The following is a 24,632-nucleotide window of genomic DNA, read 5'->3' as shown; positions in this document are numbered from 1 at the left end:
ATTATAACCATCTTCGATACTGTACTGACATCCAATATCTCATATTTGCTAGACAAATTTGCTGAATCAGACTAGAGAACTTAACATTCAACTCCATCAGCTACAGGGAAGCTGGGACTAATTGTAAGTGATGTGTTTTAGAAAGCAGTGAGGAAGATGAACAGGAACAAAGAGAAAACTAAAAATAAGGGAAGTGATGGAAGGTTATCCAGAATGACCACAAAAGAAATGATGAAGGCTTGAAGTAAGGTAACAACCATGTAGATAGAATATGACAATGAAATATTTAAATAGGTAACAATTTGCTTTAAATAGGAATAACACCCAATGTTGCTTGGATATAAGAAGGTGAAGGAGGTAGCACTTAATGACTTGGATCCTTTTGGCTTTAGAAACTGTGGATTAAGGCATTATTAACCATAACCAGGTGGCATAAGGAGAAAAGAGGGTGCATTCTCACATCTCAGATGGTGCTATCAGTAAGCAATTGAATAAACAGATTTGGAGCCTAGAAGAGAAATATCTGTGGGAAATTTTGGAACTTGTCATTGTGAGGGTGGTGACAAGATCATGGCAGAGGGAGGAAAACGAGGAGGAAGAGATACAAAAGGACAATACAATGAAGGGGGAAGAGCAGAAGGGAAAAAAGAAGAGGGCAAATGACTGAACGCATATGATTTGTTATAATTACCCACTTGTTTGGGTAAACTGCTATGGTTACAGGAGCCATATGGTTAGTAAATCAAAATAAAAATCTACACTGATGCAGGATGTTAATAGACTTCTGTTTGCTCGTAGCTTAAAAAAATTTGTGTTATATGTTGTCTCATTGCTTTGTGCTAGCCTTTATTTCTTAAGAGTGTAGTGAAGGCAAGCAGCTGGTGAGATTATGGATCTCACCCCGAAGGGTCCCTGAGGATTAACCCTGAAAAACATCATAAACTGTGGTTTGTGTTAGCACCTCTTGCCATCAGTTTTTCTATAATGAACACTTGCAATCAACAGTGATGAACCTCTTTACATTATTGAAGAAATATTGTAGGCTCTAATTGAGTTTCAAGAGAAATAAGTCACCAGACATTTTTATTCCTGTGTATTACAATGGACATGACAGTTAACCATCTTCAATACTGTACTGACATCCAAAGGCATTGCCACCACTGAGCCATATCAGTTTTGATGAATGTGAAGATAATTCAAATAGATCAGGTGGGGAGAAGGCAAAAATGCCTTTTGTGAAATAAGAGGAAGAAAGATTATTTTATGTTTAGAAATATGAAATAATTCAATAATAACGATCAGAGTTTTACTAACTAACTATGTCATCTTGCTTTCAACTCTGGACCTTCGCTTTATGATTTTTTTAATATTTTGGATTACAATTTCTTAAAGTTTTCTTCAGCTCCAAAATTTCATAATGACTCAGAGACATACAAACTTAAGACTAATTTACTGGTGGAAGCATCAACAAGGAAAGCGCTCTTGCATCAGGAAATTCAACATATTTGAATGAATGTGGCAGGAAGTACATACAAAGATTGACAATTGACTATGCTTACTGTTATAGAGATAGACTACATTTCAGAAAAACCTTGGTTCTATTAATCTGAAGCATATGAAATTGTCTTTGTGTGAATCAAAGCTGGTCAAGCATAGACAATTTAGTATGGTTCAACTTATTTCTAGTGAGTGCCTTACCCACATAAACAAGGTGTCACATTTCATTTTAATTATTTTATGGAAAATTGAAATTTTGAAACCAAGTCCATAACACAAAAAGGGGTGCACCAATATATATAGTGAGATATTTTTAGGTCCTTAAAATTTAGATCTGATATAAATACTGTGCAATTGGAGTGCTCTGTGAAAAGTGAAGTCTTCCTTGTTTGATGAAGGCTTTTGAGCCAGTATTGGAATTCTTTATCTAGTAGTTGTCCTTTTTCCATATTCAGTTGGTTAAAATTCTTTCTTAGCAAGATTCTTTCGCAGAGCAATTGATGTTTGTCTCTGCAGCAAGATCAACCATCACTGGAGCCTGATAAAACTGCCTTTTAATCCATTTTTAAGACACTCTCAGCTAACCTCTTAGCAGAGAGATCTAGTTTCAGCATTAGATATGCTAGCAAAGAACTAGGATACAATTCAAGAAAGAATTAAGAGTCTACTATGTACTCCAGAACACGGGTCGCTCTATAGTTGAGGCTTGATGTTTACCATCAGCAGCCTACTAGAAGCAAGGGCACGCAGGGAGCGTGGGGGTTGGAAATCTGTAGCCCCACAGCTGATCTGAAATGGTTGTATCTGCTGGTTGGCAGATGTGGGGTATTTATTTATTTAGAGAGAGGACTAGAGAACCTAGTGGAAGCAAGGATTTATGAACACACACACACACACACTCACATTTGCTTCGAGGTCCAGGTAGATCTAGGGTAAATGTTATAAAAATACAAAGGAAAAATATAGCTTGTGATTAAAAAAAAAAAAAGTTAAGAAAGCTCATTAAGATTTATTGTAAGTCCCAAATTTTGTAGTCCCGAAGCTTAACGACAGATGGTGGTGTAACTCCACCAATTTTGCAAACTCTACATTCGATTTGTCATGGTAACACAGATTACCCTTGATTTGACTCCAGTGAAACTAGACTTTTCTTTTTCCTAAGATGCGTCTGGGAGGAGAGGGGGATGTTTAAAAGGAGCCTATTTATGTGCTCATCTTCAGAAAGCTGAAGTGGACCTGGAAGATAGAAACCCGATATATGCCCAGTTCCTCTGTGCGAAAGGAAAGCATATTTTTTACCTTGCATTTAAAGAAGACTTTTTGTTACAGGCTATTTGAAGCGGCTTTGAAGCTGGTATCTCCAACAGAACAAAATATAATTTAAAAAAAAATGCACCCACTCTCCCAGTGATCTCTCCCCCCTAGGTAGATACATTTTAAGTCTGAGTCACAACTACACCAATAAAAAGGCTCTGAGCAAGAAAAAAATGTGCTTATTGTTTAATTGCAAGTTTTGGAGAAAACAGACCTACATGTGTGAGTAATAGTATTTTCATAACAAACACCTGAAGACTCACTAGGTCCCCTCCAAGAGGCATTGCGCCGAGATTCCTAACGTGTCACCCGCATAAATCGCTGTCCTTCATCCCGGTCTTAGTCCATCTCATTTGGGGTGGCTTCTTTCGCGCCAGATGCCCTGGCAGAGACCCCCCCAAACGAACGCCCCCTTCCCCTGCCCCTCCACCGAGCAGCGGCTAGGAATTTGTTGATTTGCGGTTTCATCTCATCTTGAAATCAAATAAATCTCCGCGAGAGAACTTCGAGGGCCACTTGGCGAAACTCAACTGATTACACCGTGGCTCCGTCTATCTCCCCCCCCCCCCCCCCGAGCCTCTCCCAGGACTTTGCAGACCCACGTGCGGCGGGGACGCCCGGGGCTGCGGCGGCGGCGGCCCCGCGCGGGACCCAGGGGCGGACTTGGTCCTTCCCGCCGAGGCCGCAGCGCCGCGCTTCCTCTCTCGCTGCCGGGACCCGGGGGGCTGGCGGGTCGCGGGTACAAAGAGCCATTCCTCCGCGGCGGAAACCCGGCTTTCCCATTCTCCGCCGTGAACTTTTGGGGGAAGTGTGCGAGCCCCGAGCGCTGAGCCCCGGCGGGCCCCGCAGCCGCGAGGGGAACAAAGCGCGCAGTGTTCCGGGCCCGGCGGAGGCGGGGGTGGTGGGCGAGTTCAAGGAATTGCAAATAAATATATTTTATGACCACCCATCCACAAACTGCGTGCCAGCTTGGCAGCCCCTGGGAGCCAGGCGGTGTCCGCGGTGTGGCTGGGGGTGGGGGCCGGGAGGGAGGCGACGGGAGACGGGGGGGGGGGGGGGGGGGGCGAGAGGCGAGCCCCGGGCCTGAACTTTCACCTCTCGAACCCGGGCCCAGCCCATTGGCTGCGGGCCAGGCGCCCCGGGCTGGGGCTCCCGGCGAGGCCAGCCTGCTCCACTCCCTGGGCGTCTGCCCCGCGGGCCGGCTCGGCGGTCCGGGAACCGCAGTCTGGGAGGAGGCGATAATGGGGCGAAGTTAAACGGGGTGGGGGTGCGGGTGCGGGCTCACCCCGCTTAGAAAGACGTCTGGCTGGGATGCGAGGTCAATGCCGAAACACGTGCTCCTCCCACTGCGATGTGTTTTTGCACCCACGTCAGAGGCTGGTAATTTCACCAAAATGCATCTTTGTGTACCGAAAGGTGGACGTTTCAGCACCCCCGCTGCCCCCCCCCCCCCCATCCCCGGGTCTGGAGACTCTCCCCGCTTTCCCCTCCCTGAGAACTTGAACGTCTCCGCGGAGTGGCCCCGACTCCTTTGTAGTCAGGCTTTCCAGCTCACTTTTTCGGAAACCTGAAAGAGAAAGGCAAGTAGGTGGGGTCCGGGAGGAGAGAGCGGGGGGCCTGTGGGCCTCCGGAGACCTTGCAACGCCTCTGCTACTTTTTGCACAAACCCCGCGCGAAGAAGGGGGCAGGTCTTCGCTTCTCCGAGGATCTCAACGCCGTTTGCTGGTCTCTTTTCCCAAATAGTTTCAGGTCAGTTCGGAGGCTCTGCTTTTTTATTTAGGCTTGCCGGTGAAGCACAAACGCAAGTTACTGAACATGAAATGACCGGCACCTTTCCAGGGGGGCCCCTGGGGCCTGGCAGGGTCTAATTTGAAAGGCTGCTTCCTCCTCGTCTCCCCGCTCCCATCTTTAACATAAAAATAAATAAAAATAAAAAAATTCGGGTTATTTGTCAACTCTTCAGCCTGCATTTCGAAAAAGACAATGTTATGAGAGCAAGAGCCCTCCGTGAGCAGGGCACTCCAGGGCTGCCTGGAGTTTCAAACTCACAGGAGCACCGCAGCCCCAGAGCCCAGCCCGCTCCCCCCCCCCCCCCCCCCCCCGCCCGCAGGGCCGCCCTTCCGGCCGCCCCGCGCCTTATTGACTTAATTGGTTTCGCTACTAAACTTGAGGTCGTGTTTACAGATGTGGGTGCCAGCGCGGCTTCCTCCGCGGGAGCACGGCGGGCTCGGAGAGGAAGAGGGGGCACCGTGTGTGTGTGTGTGTGTGTGTGTGTGTGTGAGAGAGAGAGAGAGAGAGAGAGAGAGAGAGAGAGAGAGAGAGAGAGAGAGAGAGAGAGAGGAGCTTGCGCCCGCCCTTTAGAGAAAGGGCGCGCTGCTCTTTGAGGAAAAGAAAGACCCCCAGGCAGACGTCTGTGCAGCTCGCGGGTCTCCCCAGCCGCCCCCCCCTCCGTCCCCCCCACCGCACACCCCCCCCTGCTGCCTGCGGAGATGTTGAAGTTGGCGGGATGAAGTGCGGGCCCAGGTTTTCTGTGCTCGCTCCAGCCTCTCCGGGCGCAGCGGTTCGCAGGAAAGTTTCCGCGCCTTTCAGATCGCTCCCCTGCCCGACGGCCCGCGAGCAGAGCCCGGCTCGGGCCGCGGCGCTCGCTCCGGGAACGCGCGGGGCAGGGTCCCGCCACCCGCAGGCGGGGAGCGGCTGGTGGGAGGCGGCGGGGGAGTTACCGCCCGCCCCGAGCCCAAGTGGGGAACGGGCTGCGGAGCACCCCCTCCCACTCGGGTCACGCTCCGCATTGGGCCATGTCATCCCCTGGGTCCCGCGTGGGCCCGCGGACAGACTCGGGGTCCTGGTGCTGGAGGCTGGGTCCATTCATTCCCCACCCGGCGCCTTGGCTTTGCAGCGGGCGCAGGGCAGGCTCTGGAAGTTCCTTCTTTACTTTCATTCCGGTTACCTTTGCTCCCCTCGGTCCCTGAGGGGACCCATCTCGAAAGCCTGGGACCCTAAAAGTCACAGCCCAGCGACCACCACTTTTCAAGCTCCGCCCCCAGGCTGGTGACACGGGATCGTAACCGAGCGAACTCCTGGGCCCAAATGGGACAGGAGTCTGGACCCCAACGAAGAGGGGAAAAGACCCTTGGCCCCTGGCACCCCAGGCCGCAGCGGGGAGACCGTGAAAAGAAGACCAATGGGCGTTTTGACGCGTGCCGGGGTCCCCCTCTCTAACTCCCAAGTACTTTAACTCCCTGCCACCAAGGGCTTTGGATCCCTTCCAGTTTTCCTGCACTTCACGCGGAATCCCCAGTTCCACTTGCCAGCAGCTCTGTCTGCTGAGAGGACGTACTTTGGGGACTGCCAAGAAGCAGCAGACACAACTCGGCTTTGCCAATACGGCAGACGGTTTTGTTCTCTCCTTCCTCCCCACCCCCTTCCCGGACTGCCTTCTGGGCCTAGAGGGAGGAGGCAGGGCCGGGTGGAGGAGAGGGTGGGGGTGGGGGAAGATCTGGCGCAGAACAAACAAGTTCTCCGGCTAGTTGCTTACAGAGCAGGTGGACCTGACGTCAGCCAGGAGGCTCCAGTGCGACTTTCAACAATATTTCGCCGCGTTTCCCTCCCAGGAAAGAAGTTGTGGGACGGGGGAAGTGAGCGGATGGAGGCGACTGGCTTCCTACCCGGCCTGCTCTCCCAACCACTTTACGGATCAACAGCAACAATAACAACGCAAAGTGAAACACAAGCAAACAAGTGGTCCCGCAGTACTTTATGACCCTGTACGGCGTCCCTTCCCCCACCCCGTCCGTCCGAGGAGAGGCGGCCCCCGCACAGTGTGTGTACAGTTTGCATTGCCAACAACACGGATGCGCGCGCCCGGCAGCGCGCGCGCACACACACACACATACACACACACACACGCACACGCACACGAGACACACACACACACACACACATACAGACACACACAGATCCGGGTGGGGGGAGCGGCAGCGCCAGACAGCGCGAGCCTCTGAGAAAGCGCGAGACACGCGGGCGCGTGCTGCTCCGCCGCGGTCCCTACGGCCCCAGCTGGAGCCGGGAGTCCCCCTCCGCCCGCGGGCGAGCGCAGGTCCGGCTATTTAAGCGGCGGCCGCGCCTGCCCGCAGCGGCTGCCCCCGCTCCCCCGCCTCCCCACGCCTGGGTGCGCTCCCCACACGCTGCAGCGGCTGCTGGGACCCGCGCGCGCGTGTGTTTTGTTTGGGAGCTTTTGCCTCCGGGCCGGCCGCGGGTGCCACCTCACCGGGCGCTGCCCGGGCGTCCCCGATCCGGTAAGTTTCTTCACCTCAACTCTGGCGCGCTGCGCCCCCGCACCCCGCCCCGGCCCGGCCTCCTCCGTGCCCGGCCCGGCGGTGACTTTGCGCCGCGCTCCCCGCGCCGCGGCGAGGGAGGCAAACTTTCGGCCCAGCCTCCACGCGCGGCGGGCAGGGCGGGGGGGACTGGCGTCCGACACGGGCCGGGCGCCTGGGTCGCCGTCCGAACTTCACATTACCTACCACTTGTTATTCTTTTACGTTTTACGATGTGATCCGGGCAGGGGGAGTCGAGAGAGGAGCAATTGCTGTTGGCTCACGGGCGATTTGTAGTTTTGAATATGCAAAATGTTGCGTGGTCGGGAGAGGCCCGCGGCTGGAGGAAACTGTGTGTGGAAATACCAGATGTGTGTTTGTTTACTCTTTTGTTTTTGTTATTTGTTTTCTCCTCCTCCCCCTCCTCCTCTCCCCCACCCCCCGAGGAGAAACACCAGTAAAAACATCTGCTGGCTGGAGGCACACTCTTCCTGCTCCCACTGCTGACCTTTATTTACTCAATTGGCAAGTGCACGCTTCTTCTGGTCTCTGAGTTGGACACTCACTTCAGCGAACGCTTCTGAAGTTCTTCTCTGGGACCCGGAGGCGGAGAGGGGCACCCCTGTTTCTGGAGGGAAGAAACTCTGGTCCCTAGTGATGCTTGGGATAGCTGGGCATCTCCACGGCGGCCCCCACCACGCTCTCGCCCCAGTCCACGGTTAGCACGCCCCGGTCCACCTGTGTCCGCCCTGGTCTCACTTCCATTCCGTTTCGGCAAGTTCTCCTCGCGCTGGGTGGGCTTTGGGGGAAATCTCTCCTCCGGGGGGTCTTCTGGGAGGGACGGTGGGAGGGGCGCAGACACCTTTCCGGGGGAGGGAAGGCTTCTAGGTCGGCCCCTGTGTAAGTCCTCGGAGGCCAGGGACCAGCGGACCGCAGGCAGGCGCGCGGGTGGACTCGGACCCGGGTGGAGCGCGCCTCCGACGCCCCTCGGGGATCGCAGCGCAGCACGTGCGGCCGCCGCGCCGGTCGGACCCTCGAGGAGGCTGCGCGCTCCGCCGGTGCGTCTCCTCCGGCGCGCCGCTCCCCGCCCGCAGGCCTGAGTGCGCCCAGACACCCCGACCTCGGTGCGAGCGTCTGAGGGGACTCTGGCGCAGGGAGGAACAGTTGTCCTATATTCTCAGACTCGGGAGCTCTTGGGTAAGTCTTCCAGGACACTTGGTGCGTGGGGTGACACTGATTGGGAAGGAAGGAGACGGCCGGCGCGTGAGAATGGGGGCATCTGAGAGTGGAACCAGTGTGCGTTTTGCTTAGGGACAGGTTAAAAGAGGCCGAACTGGACACCTCTGGGGAGGCTCTTCAGACTCCGGAATCCCCAAGGAACTAGACAGATCTTTCTATTTGTTTATTCAGCCTTTTCACCATCAGCTTTAAATCACTTAACGGGCAGCTGCTTGCTGTAATGGTCCTGTGGCCCCCGGCCCATTTCTCTCGCGGCGTGCAGAAATCCAGTCCGTTTCTGGATCTTGAGGATGATTCCTCAAGTACTGTTTGCTTCCAGGTGAGCAGGCGTTCTGGACGCGAGGTGGGCAAAAGCGGCCCGGGAGAGTGCTCAGAACTGCCGGGGAGGAAGGGTGCGAAAGGCCAGTGGAAGTGTGTGAGGTGGGTACACTCACAGTCATCATGAATTCAGAAATGCTTAAAGAGCTACCTCCCCAAAGTGCCCTCAGTCTGTTTGGAAGAATAATTAAGCAGTAGCAGATAAGCCCAGGGAGAAAGTGATGCCCTGGTGTCAAGTAGCTGAAGTGGACGTTTTCCAACTGGAAGTGTTTAAAGAGATTAACTTTTAGAAAGCAAAAGTTTGCCTGGAAGGCACATCTTTGCACGCTCTACTAACTCAAACAGCTCAAATAGTTTTGTTAGGCATCGGTGGAGACAGGAGGGGTTGTTTAATAGCAAGTCTATGTGAGAGGTCAGAATTGAAGTAAAGATGAGCTTTCAGATATTTTCATCTTCAATTCTGCATCGTGGCATACCCTGGGAAATGTTTTATGTCAAGGGGCCTGTTTATCTTTTCTGTCAACTTGACTTATGGATAAGTATGTTCTCAGCTTATTGGAATTTTAAAATGCAGTGTTTATTTAATGCTGCTACACAATTAATTTACAATTTTGATTTATTTGTGTATATATATATATTAATAAAGTGGATATAAAGTTATACACACTATGGTCATTAGGATCCTAAAATTTCATTTCAGCTTTCGAGCTTTTAGAAGTTCTTTCCTTCCTTGCTTATTTCCTTCCTTTCATTTTCATTACTTAACTAGATTCATGTTCAGTAGTCATTCAATTTAATATTTCCTTAAGAAATCCACTATTTCATTGTAATCTGAAAGTGAAGTAAATGCTTAAGTGTGACTAAGTTAGTAACTTTTAAAGAGGAATCTAGAAACCTGATGATAAATCCCTGTAAGATGAGAAAGGACAGACACTCAATTTAAAAAGAGCATCTTAATATTTATTTTTAAGTACAATAAATTTTAGGGAATACTTTTTAACATGCAATTTAAATATGAGTACAATAAAGGCTTTAAAAATATGCAGACTATTAAAATGTTACCATTACATTAGAATGGAAACTAGAATAATCAAAGGAAAACATACACAAATAACTATGAACTATGTAAACTGTTTTCCAAAATTCCCCAACTTACATTTTGGGATTCAGAATAATAGAAATTATAGAGCTGAAAATTGTTTTTTATATGGAAATTGGCTCTAGAATGGAAAGAGACCTTTGATTGCATTTTATGAAATGATTCAGTGATTGTATCTAAGTAAATGGTCATTGGAGTTTTGTTTTTTTTTTTCCCCACTCATAATACTGCAGTGGCTTTGCTTAAAAAAAATCTCATAATATTCTAGAAACCTAAAATATAGGGAAATTGTATGTGACACACCATAAAAATGGGGGGGGGGGAGGTAATCATTAAATTTACAGATAACCTACATTGAGAAACTATTCATTTTGTACAAACAAGAATTCAGAAATACAAAATAACTCTTTGCTATCGTACTTTTCATAAAGTACTAGACTTACATTTTATGAAAGTATATTTGAATAATGAAAATAACTTTATGGTTTGAGACTCATGGAGGCATATAATAGTATAGTGAATGTAGCCAGACAAATGTACCAGACTTTTTATTTCAGGAGAGAATATGAGGGATATAGAACTTAATCATATAATATTAATATTATTTGTGATTTTTTAAAGGATTTATAGCTGACTCTGGCTTTTACCCATGTGTGTTTTTGTGTCGACAGTCAATTCAGCTATTAGTTACAATATTGGTACAAAACTGAATGACGGATGTGGTCATGTGTTTTCTGCCTTTGTGAATTAAAACCAGAAAGAGGCCATTGACTTAGTGACTTATCATTAAGAAGTTCTCTGGACATGATTGTTGCTAGACAAAATTTTAAATCAGTTGGATTCAGAAATAATATCAATTTCATTACAATTACTGAATACTAATTATTGGTACACTCAAACATTTTTTAAAACTTTGTTATAAATAGTAGTATTCTTAATAGTAAATGACTGGATCCAAAATGTTCTAACCAGTCCCCATATTTGTACTGCTTTTTTTATGAAAGAAAGCCCATTTCTTACCCTAGGCCGGAGATTTGCATAGATTTTTTAAAGTAACCACACTTATATAGTCCTTAATGTATAGAGTTCTAACAAACCTGAGCAAGTTCAACCCATAAAGATTGTTGTTTTTATTCTGAAGGCTTCTAAAAAAAGTAATTCAAGTGTTTGAAACTTTTTAAAGTATTTCAAGGTCTGCAGACCAGTTTCATATGCTGTAATTTACTTTAGTTCTGTTTCTTCTTTAGATAACATAAAACTTTTCTTAGGTCCACCTATTTATCATTTAATACACTTGCACTCCAGTCATATCAGTTTTATAGTCTTTATCAAGTAAAACAGTTTAAGTGTTTTGGTCTTTTTTTCATGAAGCTTAGGTCATTATCAGTGCTTTCTTATGGAGTTGTTCCAAACTTTTAACTTCATTTGTTTTTTTGAACCTTCAAGTGGACCCCATAGTTGTATGTTTTTTAACACATTAACTAAGGATAATTAGGAGGGTTTTCTAAAAATACCATTACTTTTTTTTTTTTAACCCAGCATTGTTTATAGTAGAATGCCCTTCTCGTAGAATGTAGAAAATGTAGAATAATTTTTCTTGTAGGTATCCTTACCTATTAAAATAAATTGATACTTACAGTTTCTTATTTACTTATGCCTTATTACCTCTGATGTATTTTTGAATATACTCTTTTGTTCTGCCCAGTGTATTTATCCATCACCCTTTCCCAAATTTTCCAGACAAATTTAAAAAGAGAGTAACTTGGTGAAATATAAATAAATTACTAAGAGGTTGATGTTAGCATATAGAAATTCTGGAGAGAGGTCTTTAGAGAATATTTAGATTTATTATATTCCAAAACTATTAATATTAAAATGAAAAGGTAAACCCATATATGTGGGGACTTATTTCTAGTAGTAGCATTCATTAAAACTATTTTTCTTCTCTAAAAAGCTGCTTTGTTAATTTGGTATATCCTCAAATATGGTATTATTAAATACTATCCTAATTATTTTTAGGAATGTAATCTCAATTTTATAACTGGAGTAACTAGGAATTTCGGCCTAGCTATACAAATTTTTACTGAGTCGTCAAATTAACAGTGATTATTTATGCTCTAAAATAAGGTATATTGGCATCACCACCATTTCATTTTAAAAACAATATTATATTTTAATGATTTGGAGCTTATGATTCACTTTTAATCCTAACACTTTTTCATTTGTAATTGTGAACTTTACCTTCTTTAAATTGACTTGTATTTGTTTATTATTCCAAGTTGCTTCCCATGAACACTCAGAATTCTAAAATTCCCTCAATTTATATAATTTTATCTAAATTTTTATTTAAAATGCATTTTCTCCAAGATTTATATATTGGGGCTCAGGTTCAACCTTTTGAATTACTGATCTTTCAAATATGTGTTCTTTTACCTTTACTGTACTGATTGAATTTAACTTTCCAATTAGTTGTACAGTTCTCTCTTCCTGAATCCAACAAAAATCTCTAGAACATACCTTTCCATTATATTGAAAAGTATGTCGTAAGGAGCTGATGTCTTAATTCCTTTCTACTGTGGCAAATTATTTTCATTAACAAGAGCGAAAAAAATTAAATGTTGAGAAAGCACATTACTATGAAACATGAATCCCCAGGTGTTCACAAACGATCAGCATTTTTAGTTTATTAATGCCTTCAATTTCTTTCCATTTTTACCTTGGAAGGATTAAAATATACTAGTACTTTATGGAAGATAATGTTGATGTAAAATTTATTTAAGTTTTAGTGTTTCTTTTTAAAGATCTTTCTAATATAAGTCTAAATGAATATACTATGAGAATGTCATTTTTTTTAAAAAAAAACAGGAAATTAACTGAATTCCTCAAATAAAAGATGCTATGAGAAAGAGCATACAGTTTTTTTCTGGTATTCATTTATTTTTTTTCTTATCAACTTTTATGATGGCATTTTCTGTGAAAAGTTTTTTGTATCATTTTAATTTGGTATTAGCTTAGTACACTTACACAACCACAGCCATCATTTTGCAACTTTTCCTCAATTTAAGAAGAAACAAATTTTCTAAAAAATATGCTTTGGGGTTAAAAAGTCAGTGATAGACATATTTTGGAGAAGGCATTTATAAAATTTTTCACTGGCAGATAGTAAAGAGAAACTTATAGTATACTAATCCAAATATCTTAACAGCTTAACATATGCACTGTCATAAAATCATCTCATTTTTTAAAAAAAGATCCCCAACATCCTTAGGAACTATTCCTCACCATTGCTTCACCCAAATTTATGTTCCAGGATTTGGTTGATCTATATCTGTATTCCTGAAGCTAACTCTTCACTTCCTTTTGGTCTTTAATATTTTCCCTCTCTCATTCTGCCTCTAGTTTGGCTAGATGGCACCCCAAAATCTTGTTTTGTACATCTAGTTAGTACAACCACTGTTGCCAGTCTAATCAGATTGACCTTCATCTCCTCTGAATTGCTGCAATAGCTGCTTAGTTGATCCCCCTTCTTTCTCAAGGCATCACAGTTTATTTTTCACACAGCAGTGATCTTGTAAAAATAGGTCTGATTATGTCATTCTTTTGTATAAACCTTCCAGTAGCTTATTATGTCTCTCAGAATGAGAGACAAAGATTTTACATAAGTCCATATTATCCCAGCTACCTATCTGACATTATTTCCTAACATTTTGCTCTTATTCAGTCAACCCTAGACACACTTAGTATTCCTCAAAATAGAATAAGATGATTTCTACCTCAGAGTTATGCTCTCTGTCTGGAATGCTCTACTCTCAAGTAGCTTCACTAACTTCTGGTCTCTACTCAAACGTATCTTTATTACAGAAGCCTTCTCTGATGGTCTTATGTAAAATAAGAAATCCTCATTGATCATGTTCTATCACCTTTACCATTCATTATTCTTCTCCATAACACTATCATCAACTGGCATTTAAAATTTTGTTTATAGCCCTAGCCAGTTTGGCTCAGCGGGTAGTGCGTCAGCCCATGGATTGAAGGGTCCAGGGTGTGAGTCCAGTCAAGAGCACAGTACCTCTGTTGCAGGCTCGACCACTAGCCCCATGCAGAAGGCAACCAATCGATGTATCTCTCTCACTTCTATGTTCCTCTCTCTGTCTTTCCCCTTCCTTCCACTCTCTCTGGAAATCAATGGAAAGATATTCTTGGGTGAGGATTAACAACAACAATAAAATTATTTATCATTTCTACCCCCAATGAGTCAGAGATTTTGTTTTAACTGTCCTAACCCACTGCTTAAAACATTACCTCAAACTTGGTAGGAGCTCTAAAAGTAAATATTGAATGAAGGAATAAATGACTTGTTGGAGGCCCAAGAAGTTACTTCTGTGTGCATCATTGTCTCACTTGTTTTTTATGTAATTGAAATAACTTTTCACCTAACTTTTTCTTTCTAGACTTATTTCATACCATTTCACACTTGGGATATTATATTTTTACTGTACGTTTACTATTATATTGGCCAAGACATGGTTCTTATCTCAGGTGGATATACTTCAAATTCAACTTTCTGTATCTATTTTATTCTTTTTAAAAATATATTGTTGAAAGTATTTCATATGTTCCCTTTTTCCCCCATTGACCTCTCCCAGCCCGACCTCACCCCCCACCCCAGGCCTTCACCACCCTATTGTCTGTGTCCATGGGTTAAGCATATCTTATGAATAGCATAAGTAGTGTACATAGATGTTTCTAATGGCTATACTATGATTACAATGTGGGCATAGCACGTATTTCTAGGATTGTCTTTGGGTAAAGATGGAGGGAGGTGGGTCAAGCCAAGGTCTCTTCTGAAAACCTTTAGATTTATATGGCTTTACTTGTTGACATTGACACACACAGCATAAGTATACAACTTGTCATTTTTCTTAATCTTCCAATATTCATCCTTAAATAGAGCATATTGAAGATTTATGATTTGATGGAAAGTCCAGTTCTACAAATTTAAAATCCCACTCTTTAGCTTGCTCAAATTGCTTTTGGACACCTAAAACTAAAGGTGTAAGTGATACAACTATCCATATAACACCACACAAATATAGATTAATCTATAATAATAAAAGCATAATATGCTAATTAGACCAGACAGCTGAACAACCTTCTAGACATCATTCTGGATGTCTTGCCAGATGAAGCCAAGGCAGGCAGGGGCTGAGGCAGAGTGGTTAGGGGTGATCAGGTAGGCAGGCAAGCAGTTAGGGGCAATCAGGTAGGCAGGCGAGTGGTTAGAGGAGATCAGGCAGACATTCAGGCGAGTGGTTAGGGGTGATCAGGCAGGCAGGCAGAGGTGGTTAGGGGCAATCAGGCAGGCATGCAGAGTGGTTAGGGGCGATCAGGCAGGCAGGCAAGTGGTTAGGAGCCAGGGTTCTCAGATTGCGAGAGGGTGCCAGCTGGGCTGAGGGACCCCACCCTCCCATGCACGAATCGTGCATGGGGCCTCTAGTTTCTTATAAACCTAATGCCCTATAGCTCTCCTTCTTACATATTATATACTTATTTTAAATGTGCACTAACTTGCTCATCAATTTTATTCTAAATATCATGAGAACAGTGAAAAGGATATATGATTGTTTCTATTGATAATGAGGAGGAGGTCTCTCTTCTTTGCCCATTTCTTCTCATTTTTCTCTTTTCCTTTTCTGCCCTCCAGACAGAATTATGAGATCTTTCAAAAATAATTCTGGTATCTTATTAAACCACCAGTGACTATGTGGTCCTTGGAAAATTCTAAATCAAGGCAAAGTGGGGTTTTAATATGCAAGTACCCCTCTTTTCTCGTTTTAAATATTACTAAGTCACATTTCTACTCCTCTACTCCTGCTCCGTAGCTACCCAGTGCCCTTCATGTTGCCATCTGGCTATTCCAAGTCCCAATATGTTCTGCTTTCCTGGTTCTGAGTAGGGACATTTGTATTAAAGGACTTCTCTGATGATAATAACACATATCAGAAGTGTGAGTGAGAATAAAATTTTCTGGGAAATATAATTATTGTCCCAGATAGTAAAATACCCAGCTTGGCTTACTACACAGAGCCCTATGTTAAGTGCCAGGAGACCTGCATTCTGATACTTGGTCTGTCTATAACTATTCTGTGATATTGAGCAGATCATTTCCTCCAAATTTAAAAAGAGGCTGGATTTATTTTTAGGTTACTTTCAACTAAAACATTTTATGTGAAGTACCTGGATTCAAATTTGAAGCTATGAACATGTTTTCTCCTTAGTACCATACCAGCAAGCGTACTATATAAGGGTGAAAGGGAGAAAATTATACTTCCTAAAATAAAAATTAAAACCAACAAAAATGATCACAAATAATTTTGCATATGAAGCTCACAGGGAGCTCAGTTAAAATTTAAAAGTTGCCCTGACCGGTTTGGCTCAGTGAATAGAGCGTCGGCCTGCGAACTCAAGGGTCCCAGGTTCGGTTCTGGTCGGGGGCATGTACCTTGGTTGCGGGCACATACCCAGTGGGGAGTGTGCAGGAGGCGGCTGATCGATGTTTCTAACTCTCTATCCCTCTCCTTTCCTCTCTGTAAAAAATCAATAAAATATATATTTAAAAAAATTTAAAAGTTCTGGGGTTCTTTGTTTGTTTTAGTTTTCTTAGCTTACTAGGGTATTCTCACACCACACCCCTCTTTCTCAGTCAGGAATGGAGCCTCATCTTATTTAAACAGAATGCTGAAACAAGAAGAGGGTAAGATAGAGTGAATGAAGATTTGATCATGTGAGGGTTAAGAAAAATAAATAACCACCCCAAATTCTCTTCCCTGAAGTGCATATATTAACATTCCATAAGTATTAATTTCTTCACAATTTTGCCTTTGTCCTATGCTCCTTCATATATGTAGTGATGATGCCACCAATCCAGAAATAAAATGTGGAGTTGAGTAAGCTGTTTGGTAAACTTTTATTTATTCATTTATTTATTTATTTTTAATTAAGTTTATTGGGGTGACATTGGTCAACATGATCACATAGGTTTCAGGTGTGGGGTTCTGTGTTACAAGATCTGTATATCCCACTGTGTGTCTACTACTCAAAGTCAGATCTTCTCCTGTCACCATCAACCTCCATCCCCTTCCCTCTGGCAACTTGTTTTCACGAGTTTCAATTTTATATCCCACATATGAGTGAAATCATAAGGTTCTTAGCTTTTTCTGACTGACTGATTTCACTTAGCATAATATTCTCAAGGTCCATCCATGTTGTTGCAAATGGCAGTATTTCATCCTTTCTTATGGCTGAGTAGTATTCCACTGTGAATATGGACCACATCTTCCTTATACAGTCCCCTATCGCAGGACCCTTTGGTTGTTACCATGTCTTGGCCACCGTGAATAATGCTGCAATGAACATAGTTGCATCTAACTTTGTGAATACATGATTTTGACTTTTTGGGGTATATACCCAGGAGAGGGATTGCAGGGTCGTGTGGTAGGTCTACTCTTAAATTTTTTAGCAATTGCCAGATTGCTTTTCATAGTGGTTGTACCAGTTTACATTCCCACCAGTGAATGAGGGTCCCCTTTTTCTCCACAACCTCTCCAACACTTGTTATTGCTTGTCTTGTTGATATCAGCCACTCTAACAGGTGTGCGGTGTATCTCATTGGAGTTTGGATGTGCATTTCCCTCACGGCCAGTGAGGTTGAATATCTTTTCATATATCTATTGGCTGTTTATATGTCTTCTTGGGAGAGGTCAGGTCCTCTGCCCACTTTTTGAGTGGGTTGTCTGGTGTTGAGTTTTGTGAGTTCTTTATATATTTTGGAAATTATATAAAAAACTCAGAAGAAACCATTGTCAGAGCTACTGTTTGCACATATCATCTCCCATCTGGTTGGCTGCTCTTTGTTTTTTTTTTTTTGTTTTTTTTTTTTTGCTGTGCAGAAGCTTTTTAGTTAGACATAGTCCCATTCATTATTTTTGCTTTTACTTCCCTTGCTTTTGGGGTCATGTCATAATGCTTTTTTTTTTCTTTATTGATTAAGGTATTATATATGTGTCCTTATCCCCCCATTTAAAATTAGACATAAAGCTCCCCCTTTTATGGACTTTACATACAGAGACATCCATTTTCAGAATCTACATAAAATATTGGTCCAGTCTCTTCAGTGTGCATTAGAAATAAATGCAACTCCCAACTGTAGGAGTACTACATATCTTTGTTAGAGTTTACACAGTGTACCACTTAGAAAGTTTTGCCTCAAATCTCTTGAGACATCTTCTCCTGGGAACTGCCAAAGGGTTTTTAGAGCCGCATCTAAAGCTTTCCATCACTCCTTTGCTGCCCCATCCAACAATCATGACATGCATACATCAGGCCAAGTATTCATACCTCATGAGGCATGCTATCCCATGCAAAGTAAGGTCTCTTTTCTCATACTGTGACAATCAGCCCACTATGCAGACAAACAAGGCAGCAATGAAGGCTGCTTCTCAGAACATAAAGGATTATAAATTGTGATGATTTTTAGCAATGATGTAAGCTTGTCAACATTCATATTTCAGTACCTTTCATGTTGTTATATGTTACAGAGAATGTATACTCCTGTAACTAAAAATAAATTTCATCTGACAGCCTGACTTTGTATTGTCCCAAATATAAAAATTTTAAATGTATATGTTCTTGATCTATTTGTATTTATTTACTTCCAGAGAAGTGTACATTTATGTTGCTCTCCTATCACTTCTAATTATTTGCTGTTGTGATTTTCAATAATGTCAAACTATCCCTAGCCCTGCATGTTTATTGCTCAAACTATTACACAAATGAAAGGCAATGCAATTTGTGATTTCTAATTGGTGTTTGGTTTTATATTTCTGTTCTGTTTCATATCCCTCTAATTGTGTCCTGAAAATATTTCATTTCCACTGGGCTGAAATAATACCAGATACTAAAGTTCGACTGTTTACATGCTATATTACTGTATTACTCATATTGCTATATTAACCCATTGTGTGCCATAAGCGTCTGTAGACGCTTTCCCATATGCCAACCGCGTCTATAAAAAAAAAGTTTTCCCTATGTTGCAGCCCTGACCAACTTTAAAATCATTTTTTGTGAGAATTTTCAGCTGAAAATATTCAAGAACACCTGAATTGTAATATATTTATTTTTGTAATATTCATTGCAAATTGATTTTTCAAATTAAATTAAAAATATAGTGGCCTGTGGGGATGGTTTCTGTTTTGGACATGTGGCAGTTAACTGGTTAAAGGAACATCATTATATTAAATTTTGTTTTTATTTTAAGAGGCAACTTGTTTTTCAGATTGTATAAGAACATTTTAAGTGCAAATGTACAAAAATAGAGAATAGATGGTAACCTATGGATACACAAACAAAGATATTTAATGTTTATTTTTTATTACTGGAATTACATTTTTATGAGAAGATATTTAAAAATAGAATGAATGAATCATTTTATTTTTTTACATATTAACTAGAGGCCCAGTGCACGAATTCATGCATGGGTGGGGTCTGGTGGGCCCAGCCCCAATCAGCGGATCAGGGCCGGGCCTGTCGGGAAGAGGAGAGGGCGGGAGGTTGGCCAGCTGGCCTGCCTAGATCAGGGCCTGATCAGGGCTGGGCTGGCTCGGGGGAAGGGGCTGCAGGTGATTGGCTGGCGGGCCCCGCCCCCAATTGGGCGGGGGAGGGCTGACTAGGTGCACAGCTGGCTGGGGAGAGGGGCCACGGGACAATCGGGGTGGTGGCAGCCGATCAGGGGCCAATGGCCTGGGGGAGAGGCCATAGGTGTTTGGCCTGCCAGCCCTGCCCCTGATCGGAGTAGAGGGGACCGATCGAGGGCAGGGCCATCTGTGGGGAAGGGTCGCAGGCAGTTGTCCGGCCGGTCCTGCCCCTGATTGGGGTAGTGGGGGCACATCTGGGGCGAGGCCTGCCAGGGGGAGGGGCTTCAGGAGGTTGGCTGGCCAGCTCCACCCCCTATTGGGGTAGTGGGGGGTGATCCAGAGCAGGGATGGCTGGGAGGACGGGGCTGTGGGCCGATTGGGGTGGTGGGGGCCCATCAGGGGTGGGGCCGGACAAGGGGAGGGGCTGCAGGAGGTAGGCCGGCTGGCCCACCCCCTATTGGGGTGGGGGGACGATCAGGGGCAGGGCGGCTGGGGGGAAGGGCCGAGGGGGGATTGGCCGGCCGGCCCCACCCCCCTATCGGGCCAGTTCACTGGCCACATAGTGACTGGTTGTTATGGTCATTATGGTGTTCTGGTTGCTGGCTTTTTATATATATAGATTATTCATGAAACAGTGAAAATATGTTTATTTTTAAAAAGTTATTTAGTTGTACATTTGCTATTTCATTTTAACATAAGATATTGATTACTATATTGTAGAAGTGATCCTGATATTATCTCAAAAGATTTACTTTCATTGTGATTTATTAGTGACACAAACCATATTTTAATTATCTTTACTAAGTAGTTTTAAGCTCTTTAATATTTTTCCATTTTTAAATTAAAGATGATTTACATACAGTAAATTTACTTTTTAGTGTAAAATTTTGAATATTTTCAAAAACGTATAGTTGTGCAATCACTACCACAAGTAAGATCCAGAACAGTTCCAGCATGCTCCATATTTTTCCATGTGCTTTTTAGTCAACCCCTCTTCACCTTCTCCAGCTCCTGGGATCTGCTGATATGTTTTCTGTCCTATGGTTTTGTCTTTTCAAGTGTGTTTTGTGTGTGTGTGTGGGGGGGGGGGGGGTTTACAATAAATATAATAGATTTGGCATATAACATTGTATAAATTTAAGGTGCCACCATGTTACTTTGATACATTTATATATAATATGATTGCCATTATAGCAATATTTTATCACATTACATAATTTTAATATAATATTGTTATCTATACTTATTAAACTGATCTCTATGGCTTATTTACTACCCATTGCAAACTTGTGCCATTAAGCAATATCTACTTTATCTTTCCAGTCCATCTCCTGGTGACCGAAATTTTACTCTCTTTTTTACGAGTTTGATTTTATTTTAGTTTATATATAAGTGATATCAAAGAGTACTGGTCTCTCTCTGTCTCACTTGGCTCACTTAGCAAAATGTGCTCCGTGTCCATCTATGTTGTCCATCAAGTATCAGGACATCCTCCTTTCTCTTGGCTGAATAATATTCCATTGTGTACACATATACCATATTCAAGTCTGTGTTATAAATAGAATCTTACAGTATTTAGCCTTTGGAATCAGGCATCTTTCGTTTAGCACATGCATTTGAGATTCCTCTATATTGTTTGATGATCATTTTCGCCTTTTCAAGAATGTAGTTGCTTGTTTCTATCATAATTTCTTAGGAGTAGAAAATTCTCTCATTTTTTTCATCCAAATAAATTTGTGTATATATAGCCTTAAATTTTATTTTGGCTTATAAATTGACTTGGCTTATAAACAAGAGAGCTTACTGGATAATCATCTCTAGGGATTATTTTTGGGATCTTTACCATGGTTCTCTACCCTCCTTCCCGCTTTCACCGTCTCTCTCTTGCTCTCGTACTTGCTTTTCTCGTTCCCACAGGTCTATATCTTTTCACTTTTGGCTGATTGAAAGCTGTACGACTCATGCAGCTACGTCTTAAAGAAGAAAGCAGCTCATCGTCAGGTGTTTATAATAATGTTCATTTATTTATTCACTTGTTCATTCCTTAATCATTGATCATTCACCAGTTCCCGTAAATGGCAAAAGAAGTATCAAGAATCCAAGAATCCTAGAATTCAAATGAACCTTTGGGATCATAAAACTAACTTTCCAATCTCCCTTCTGAGCAGGCGGGAGGCGGGGCTAGGTTTGTTATCCTGGAGCCTCTGTCAAGTTGCCTATGGGCTGCATTGTATGGAAAAAGGGAATTCGCTGAAAGGTAAATGAAAAAGTCAAAAGGGCTGCTTAGAACGAAGTGTCAGTTTGAAGGGGCTAGCTAGGCTGAAATGGAACAAAAACCAGGGAAGCAAGACGGGAGTGAAAATAAACTAGACGCCTGGAGAAATTTCCTATTTTTTTGGCTTTTTTACAGACAAGCGGGGAGCAGTTTAAGATCTGAATGTGAAGGAGGAAATCCCCATTTGCCATAGTCCTGGCTAGTGACGTTCAACACTAAAAAAAATTTAATTGATAAAAAGTTCTTCCTTAACATTGAATTGGAATCTATTAATGAGTCATTATTCCTAGCTCTGCTTTTTGGATTTCACAGAGGTAACTTTTCAAATAAATCTTTCTCAGGTTGAAGAAGTCATGCTTCTTCAGTTATACCTTATATACTATTTGCATTTATTTTACCCTTTACAGTTCTGATCACTCCTTTAGGAATGCTTCTGTTGGCCAAAGTTCCCTTTAAAATGTATCCAGAGCTAAATCAACCATCCATGATTGTGGCCTGACCAACAAGGAACACATTGAAAATTTATCTCCTTTTTTCTCTAACCTAATAGCACATTCATTTTTTAAATCATGTTACATTGTTACTAGAATTGTAATTCATTTTATATAACTTGGAATTAATATACAATTTGAATAGTTTCTTTTTAATAGGATTGTATGTCTGTTAAAACATTTTAAAATATAGTTTGGGTTATTCAGCATGTCAAGATTTTTAAAAAATCCTGATCCTATTATCTATGTTAAAAGTTATGTCATCCACCCGGCTATGTGGCTCAGTGGTTGAGGGTTGACCTATGAACCAGGAGGTCAGGGTTCAATTCCTGGTCAGGGCACATGCCGGGGTTGCAGGCTCAATCCCCAGTAGGGGGTGTGCAGGAGGCAGCCAGTCAATGATTCTCTCACATCATTGATGTTTCTGTCTCTCCCTTCCTGAGATCAATAAAAATATTTTTAAAAAATTATAATTTTGAGTAATGCATTTTATAGCTCTATTCAATGATTTATGAAAAAGTTTGAGCAGAACAGGTTAAGATTAGAGCTTTTAAAGGTTTTTTTTTAAATGTAGTGAGCGTGGATGCTTTGACTTGTCATTCATACTTTGATATGATTGTATACCTACCTATGTACATTTGAAATTAATCACCATTAGCATTATAATAATGGCTAACATTCATTAAACAGTTAGTTTCAGCACTTTCCTAAGCAATTTATGTGCATTAATTTAATTTTTATAATACCTTTGTTATTTCCCCATTTTATGACTGGCAGGTTATCAAGGACTGTGAAGGATCTGAGATTTTATCCTATTTACACACTAGTAAATTATTCTTAGTCAGTGATTGTTTTGTGGATGCTTATAGAAGACACAAGACTTCTGGGTCAGAGACAAGGGACTTTATTACTCCTGTTACAGCACGCAGCATGAGCTTCATACTTGTTTTGGTTCCTGTCCTCCAAGCTCCACAGAGGCTTTGCAGAGTGGCTCGATGCCATACTCTCAGTGAGTTGTCTCACAGATGAGGAACCCTAAATTTAGGTACCTCAATCCTATCTAATAAAAGAGTAATATGCAAATTGACCATCATTCCAACACACAAGATGGCTGCCCCCATGTGGTCAAAAATGGCTACCCCCATGTGGACACAAGATGGCCACCACAAGATGGCCAGCAGGGGAGGGCAGTTGGGAGGGACCAGGCCTGCAAGGGAGGGCAGTTGTGGGCGATCAGGCCAGCAGGGGAGGGCAGTTGGGGGTGATCAAGCCTGCAGAGGAGGGAAGTTGGGGGCAACCGGGCCTGCAGGGGAGGGCAGTTGGGGGTGATCAAGCCTGCAGAGGAGGGAAGTTGGGGGCAACCGGGCCTGCAGGGGAGGGCAGTTGGGGGTGATCAAGCCTGCAGAGGAGGGAAGTTGGGGGCAAGCGGACCTGCAGGGAAGGGCAGTTGGGGGGACCAAAGGCCTGCAGGGGAGAGCAGTTGGGAGGGACCAGGCCTGCAGGGGAGGGCAGTTAGGGGCAATCAGGCTGGCAGGGGAGTGGTTGGGGGTGATCAGGCTGGCAGGCAGAAGCAGTTAGGGGCAATCAGGAAGGCAGGCCGGCAGGCGAGCAGTTGGGAGCCAGCAGTCCTGGATTGTGAGAGGGATATCTGACTGCCCGGGCAGTCGGACCTCCCTCGAGGGGTCCCAGATTTGAGAGGGTGCAGGCTGGGCTGAGGGACACCCCCCCCCCATGCACAAATTTCATGTACTGGGCCTCTAGTCTTTTGTAATGAGCTGGAAGCAAACCCTTCCTTTGTTCTAGAGGGAGAAATCATAGTCCAGAACAAAAGTTACCAGTGTCTCTGCTCACAACAACATTCAGAAACTCAAGAGACCCATGAAATTTGCCTCTTGTTCCAGATGTTAAAAAATGTCCCCAAAGTTACACAAATAGTAAGTGGACTTACCTCAGGTTGGCCATGAGAGACTTTCTTGGTTCAGATATCATACAGCTAATGCATTTCTGTGATGCACTTATCTAGTAACATGTCAGAAAAGGAAGCAAGGTTTGGTGTGGCTTATTTTATTTTTTTGTAAATTTTTATTATTGAGAGTATTACATATGTCCCTCTTTTGCCTCCATTGACCCCCTCCTAGCCCATCCCCTTAGTATGGCTTATTTTGAACAAATCTATGTTTATTATGGCAGGTTTTAAAAATAGATTAGTGCTCACAAACCATGTTTAGTAACTTGTTCTAGAATTTTGCTGAGGAATAGTGTCAAGATCACTGATCTTCATTTTTAGAGTTATTTTAGCTTACAAAAATAAGGTAGAGAGGCATGCGCCTCTCTTATGCATTAAGCCTGCTCTCCTGTTGTTTATATGTCTTCCAAGATTGTCATCTGTAGTTC

General features: G+C 43.3%; 1 protein-coding gene across 2 annotated transcripts in view; it reads left to right on the top strand.

The window, feature by feature from the left end:
- Window positions 1–6,908: 6,908 nt before the first annotated feature.
- The window catches only part of FOXP2 (forkhead box P2), a 709,145-nt gene continuing 691,421 nt past the window's right edge, over window positions 6,909–24,632 (top strand). For both annotated transcript variants that reach the window (XM_079786232.1, XM_079786231.1), the window contains exon 1: window positions 6,909–7,106. The gene's annotated coding sequence lies outside the window, so the exon portion shown is untranslated. The remainder of the gene's footprint in view (window positions 7,107–24,632) is intronic.

The sequence above is a fragment of the Cnephaeus nilssonii genome (assembly GCF_951640355.1).
Source record: "Cnephaeus nilssonii genome assembly, chromosome: 12".
NCBI lineage: Eukaryota > Metazoa > Chordata > Mammalia > Chiroptera > Vespertilionidae > Cnephaeus > Cnephaeus nilssonii.
Note: the sequence above shows the minus strand (reverse complement) of the source record. Positions and strands in the feature narration are given on the sequence as shown.